This window comes from Coffea eugenioides, chromosome 3 (genome assembly GCF_003713205.1).
Source record: "Coffea eugenioides isolate CCC68of chromosome 3, Ceug_1.0, whole genome shotgun sequence".
NCBI lineage: Eukaryota > Viridiplantae > Streptophyta > Magnoliopsida > Gentianales > Rubiaceae > Coffea > Coffea eugenioides.
In genome coordinates this window covers 31,787,420-31,794,337 of record NC_040037.1, presented here as the reverse complement: position 1 = coordinate 31,794,337, position 6,918 = coordinate 31,787,420, and positions in this window count along the sequence as shown.

Below are 6,918 nucleotides of genomic sequence, written 5' to 3'. Positions count from 1 at the left end.
TATAAGAAGGGGCTTACACACATTCTCTCTCTCTCTCTCTCACACGCAAGTGAGTTGTACTGCTTATCATTTTGAAATTTGCTGTAGACAAAAACATGCAAATTCAGCCAGCCTGGAACAGAGATTTGTCTTGTTAGTTTAGCTGGTAAGTGGGGGTTCTATTGTGTCCAGGGTTCGTTCTAGTGCATTTAGTACAACATTCAAACAATACCCCATTTGGACAGCCATTTTTCGCCGAAAAATTGCATCGTTTTCCGTGATCATATTTCCCTATTATCTTTTTTCCTCACACACATCAAATCGCTACAGTAATTTTTCTACAAAAATCCAAAAAAATGCAATTCAAACAAGGCAATCAGGAAAGATATTATTATGAAAGATTCATTTCGTTCTCCAAAAGTCAAAAAGCTCTCCAGTAAAAGTTTTTCTCTCAAACTGCCCCAGATGGGACTTTGTTCCTCCAAAGTATTGAGAGTTACACGTCAGAATTTTAGGTCATTCCAACTCAGCAACCCAAAGAGAGAGAGAGAGAGAGAGAGAGAGAGAGAGAGAGAGAGAGAGAGAGAGAGAGAGAGAGAGAGAAGAGCATTTGAGGTCACCCCAATTCTTTATTCTCTTAGAAAGAAAAGAATTATGAACTTATATATTGAATCAAAAAAATTTGTGATATATGTAGTCAGAGCTAGAAAGGACTGGTTTTACTTCATTTTCTTTGAAGAGAATTTCTAGTTCTTTTTGTTTTGTGTTGGTTGATCTTTAATTTCAAATGTTAGATGAATAAGGAACATTAGATGGTTGATTTATTAGCTTTAGCTTGTGACTTTGATTTACTAATGATAATGAGAAACTCTAGGATCTAATCATTGTAATTTTTTAATGGTTCAATGGCTAAACATGCATTATTTGGCCTATGAATTATGCTTTAAATTTTGGGCTAGTATGAAAGGTCAACCAAGTTAATCCCATATTATATAGCAAACATATTTATTTAATGTATCAATATATCAAGTTAAACTTGTAATTATAAAAAATGTTAACAATGTAATTATAAAAAAAAACTAAATTTTTCTGTAGATAGGGTAGTTGGGTAAGATGATAGAATTGAAATTACCGTGCCATTTGGGAAAGCAAAATAATTAACATTTCCCTAATTCTATGCTGCAAGTACCTATAAGATTTTTACATGGAAGTTGCTTTAATTTGTTTTTTTCAGGCTTCTAATTGGTGTAGTCCTCTATGTATTGCTTGAGAGGTATAATAATAACAATTCAATGGAATGGTTAACACATCAATATCTTTGGTACAAAACGATTGAATAATTAATGTATAGTTGTCAAGGTCCAAATCACGTAAAAAAAAAAACCCTAAGGGTAATTAAGAGTGCACTCACGTTTGAAATAAAATAGAGTCAATAAAATTTATAATGAGGGCACTGTAGAAAAAAACATAAATCACTAAATTTGATGAGGCTATCCTTATTTTATTTCTTGTTTAGATTCTACATATTGAGGTTCCCTTCATGACTTGCACTAAAGGATATATGCACTAAAGGTTTGGCTTCCAGTTAGTCGCTATCACCTGTTTTTGTTCTCTTTGGATGACTTATTTTTACCATCTGATGTTTAATGCCTTGATAAATCAATATGAACAATTACTTTGAAATAAACATTGAAAAACATTTAACACAAGAAGAAACATCTTAAAAAGTGTAATAAGTATGAAAAAGATAAATCGCATCCTAAATAATAATAGTGATAGAGTTTAGGATCCAATGTCCTTTCCACAAATCTTTCAAAAGATATCAGATTGGCCACCAAAAAAAATTGAAATGTTTGGATAAGCAATAATTATCTCATCCTAATATTAATTGTTCAGACTTGATTCACTTGAGGCGTATACAATAACAAATTTAACTTCTTACAAAAGTATCATTTGTGACAGCAAGTTTTTGTGAGTTGCTAAACATTATTTAGTTTTTATTAGTTATTAACTTTCATACAATAAAGCTATGGGAATTCTATTAGATAATGAATTATGAAACTAGACAAATTTTATAAGGTGCAGATACTGTTGAAGATGCTATTATAGGTCATTCTTTATGTAAAATTGGGAAGTTATAATGATATAAGAATTTTGACAATAGTAGACATCTAAAATTTAAATTGATTATTTTTTTTCTTTTTTGAAATTCCTATGTTTTCTTTGATATCTTTACTCTAATTTGACACCTAAGCATTATTTAAAAAGTAAAATATAGAAAAAAGCCTTGTGGTTGAGTCAAAGGTCATGGAATCCCTGTATCATTCAAAAATAGCCAAATAAACTCTTTATACTTTGGACGATGTGGACCTTGGACAAAAATCATTCAAATTGATGGAGCATGGATTACACACGCTTGACAACTGAGTGCACATTGCAGTGGAGGAAGGTATTTTGGTAATTGTACTTCTTCTTATTTCTTTTTTTTTAACTTTTCTTTCATTTTCATCTTTTTTTTCCATGTTTTCCTTTTTTTTCTTTTCTTTTCTAATTTTTTCCTTCTCCTCCCACACATCAAATCATCAAACTAAAAGCCATTTGTATCCCCTTTTTTCATTTTTTTTTATGATTCTTTTCCTTCGCCTCCTGGTGTAGCAAAATAGAATCACCACCACCAGTTGCCATTGCTGCCATCTCCACAATTAGCTACAACTCTTGCTGCTACTGCCATTAGCCATTACCAAATAATGTCCAAACTTTACCAAATTTTCATCCCAAGCGCTATTCATCTAGTAAACTTCGATTACAATGTTTGATTTGACCAAAACTAGTCAAAAATTAGCAAAATGGGATTCGAGTCTGGACTAGTCTAAGCCTCTTTGTTACCTTAAATCACCATTATATCTTATAAAATTAGCATTGAAACGATTCTCAAGAGTCATAGAATGATTATGTAAAAGCAATTTAACATGAAAATGTGAGAATAATCTAAATTTAAAACAAATTTGAGACCCAAGATGTAGGTGAAATTGGCAATGAAGATGGCAACAATGATGTATGTAAGTAGCAGATGATGATGCCTTTTTTTAAAATTTCAATTTGGCCGCTCAATTTACTTTTCTACTAAAATGAAGTAAGGAAGTTTTTAAAATTTCAATTGAGTCTTGAACTAACTATTGGTATACTTTGCAAATAGGGATAATATAGGAAATTTTCATCTGGGCATTAATTTGGATGATTTTCATCCAAAGTCCACATTAGTCTAAAGCATAAGGAGTTTATTTGGTGTTTTTAAATGATAAGGGGTTCCGCGGCATTCGATCAAACCACAAGGGAATTTTCTATATTTTACCCTTATTTAAATATTTTGAAAGAAAAATTGTCAAGCACCTAAAATTATTTGTGCTTATATATATAGAGGATAAAACATCGTAAATATAAGGTAGGTTTTTTTAACTACCAGCTTTCACTTTTGTCAAAAATTTTATTTTCTTTGGCAAGTCAAAGTCAAATTAGATTTGTTATCCCTTGTATTATGTTCAAAATCAACTAGAATAACACCAAGTAGTACTATGTTATTTAATTTAAACTATATTTAATAAAATTAAGTAATTTCATTCTAAATCTAACTGTATTTTGTAAGAAAATTGCAATGCAATTCTCTTCCTAAAATAAAATATTGACATTGATACTTAAATTTATAATCTTTAATGCTATTATGTTCCACCACAGTAGGAGCCCAACATTGATACATTAGAAAGCTTTCTATTATTTTATCCAAAATTGCTTATAGTATATGTGTATGAAATTAAGAGACTATCATTTATTTATGAAATATCTAAATAAAGATCAATTGTACAGTTATGCAACCATTTACTTTAAAACTTTTTGTTTGCTGAAGGAGTTGCTAGTTTAAAATGCCATGTTTAGAAACTTCAATTTTCTGGATTGGCATAATACAAATACCATACTCATACATCAAGTGCACTAGAAGAATTACAATACTTGAATATTATTGAAAGTACTAATTACTTGGTAGCTCCCATGCATTTATTTGAAGTAATTTGTGTATAAAAATTTAAATGGTATAAAAAATGCTCATATCAAATCCAGATTATGAGTTAGTTTTATAATATGAAATGATATTTTATTTGGATAATGAAACAATTTGGAGTTATGGCATTTCATGTTGACCTTTGGAATCATCAAATAAATTTGTCTTAGATGCTTCAATTACTGATGGTCCATCATCTCTACAAGTAAAGGAACATAGATTTTATCATAAATTAGAAATGAAATGTGTAATAAATTTATTGTAACCACATTTGTCAATAAAAATAAAAGGTGATTACCTGTGTATTTGAAGAACCTCCCTATAGACAATGCCTTGGCGTATGAAGTTAGCATTTCTCGATTTTGATCTTCTTTTAGAATAGTTGACATGGACATCCCTCTAGATAACGCCACATATAACAATCTATGAAAAAAAAGGGATTGTGGCAAGTAAACACCTATATGTTAAATCGTTTGCATTTATTAACATATCTAGTCTATGCGCGAATGCCGTTGTTTCCAATTGAGTTCCAATTGCTGACGTGGTGCGCTGCTATTGGTTGATTGGTGGTGTGACGCCCCCGCTTCTCTCAAGGGCGAACCCTAGGGTATCAGCGGGACGCCTGCCTAACTCGCGCCAGGACTCGAAACACAAAGCTAATAAAACTATAATAAACCAAAGAGTACTATTTATAATATATACAACCGCCAAAAATTCTATTTACATCTTCAAAAGTATCTGGTCGAACCACTATACTACAGTGTGATAACAACCAGCAGAAAGTAGACCCTAAGGAGGGTCCTTATACAAACCACCAAAACACAAACATACATCTTAATTGTCCAACTATTACAAGCAGACCTAACTATACTAGTGAATGTGCCCAAGCGTTCCCCGTGTCGTCCCCTGCTAAGGAAAACAAAGGAAACGGGGTAAGTTATATGCTTAGTAAGTAAACAGGGGTAAAACGGTAAAGTTCACATTCAACTAAGCATATAAAATCCAAATATTTCACATCAATACAGGAATGTAACATCACAATGGTAGGATACGGATTGGCTCCAAAGCCAAGTCGTTTGCCATGCGTGACCTCCTGTCGATACTCCGTCGACCATAAATAAGATCTGTAGAACTCCATTTGTACTCCCACCTAACACCTTATCACCCTCACTGGCCAGTCACCTCACAAACTTGCTCGAGCGAACGAAATTGAGCTTGGTTCACAAGCTCGGGTCACAAACTTGGTTCACATACTCGGTGAATCGGATTCACAAACTTGACGACCTCAGACTAGGCTGGACTGACTTCGACCAAGCCCTAACCGGCTCGAATAGTCCATCTAGGTCTTGAGATCGACCTCAAACTCACAAACTTCACAAAATTACCCAAAAGTCACCCTGAGCTACCAGCTCGAGGGTTTTAGTTCCAAAATGGTTCATATACATATGCCATGTACAAATACGTGTCTAAATTAGGGTTTAGGTCGAGTGCGATAAAGTACACCCTCGCCTATCGTACCCTTTTCATACATATCAAAACACATCAGCAAGGAACATGTAAGAATGGTCTGAATACTTACGTAGTACAAAAGCAGAAATCACTTCGTGCGTGTTAGCTAGTAGGCCCCACCAGCTCCGCCTAGCTCACCACGGTCTGAAATAGAAGATTGCATCTCATTATATCACAAACGGCCACTAACATGCCCAAAACAAGCAAAACGGCAAAATCGGCACATGCAAGTGCGGAAACGACAAAATGGACACATGCAAGTGCGGAAACGGCAAACGGAAATGGCTAAATCTGCCATCTCAAACCGTTTTGATCAAAAGTTAGGCTAGGAATATCGGATCAAGGTGGGTGAGACACCGTTTCGAAGCTATGAGGAAGGGCTACAACTTTTATTTAGACATCTCAACCCAGGTTTCAATAGGTATTGGTCAAAAATGCACAAAATAGTTCCAGCTATTTCATTTCGGGTTACCAAACAGGCCCTGTTTGAAAGACCGTAACTCACGGCTCAGAGATCGAAATCAAGAAATTCCAGAGGCGTTTGAAAGCTAAGACATAAGGCTATAACTTTCATGTTTGGACCAAAAGCTGAATCAATACAGAGCATGGAGGAAAACGGGTCCAAACATTCTTGTCAGAACTGTCCAATGCGCAGGCAGTTCTGACAATCGATCTTGTTTTGGTCATAACTGAAGCTACGGGACTCGGATTTGGATGCACTTTATACCGTTTCGAAGCTGAGACCAAGATCTACATTTATTATGAAGGGATCAACACCCAGTTCGCACGTTATCAAAACGGATAAAACATGGTCAGAAGCAAAAGTCAAAACGTAACACAATCCAGGGTACAAAATAGGTGCTAGTGTTTTATCTATAACTCGGATTACACTGATCCGTTTGACCTGAAATTTTGCAGGAATATTCAAGACATAAGAGGCTATAACTTTCATGTTTTGAGAAACTTCTGAATCAATACATAGTATCAAGAAAAATGGAACCGAAGTTCAGATGCTGAACTGCCCTGGTTGCCCGTTTTGCCGGTTTCCAATGTCGCAAACGCATGGTTCATTTCTATGGTTCTTATGCAAGGTTTCCAACCAAATTCATACCAACTAAGCACACATATACTAACTTCTAAATGACCTACAAATGGTCCGAAGTTTTCCCTCTAAGCCACTACAAAATTGCCAAAACTAACCATGATCCTTAAACTAACTTTATTTGCATTACCAAACTTAATCTAACAACTTACTAACCAAACCCTAACTAACTAAACATTAGCCAAGCTAAACCAACCTAAGGAAGCCTAGGGTTTCTTAACCCAAATCAGTTTTTACCACTCACTCACCAAACCAATGAAACCAATCATCAAAC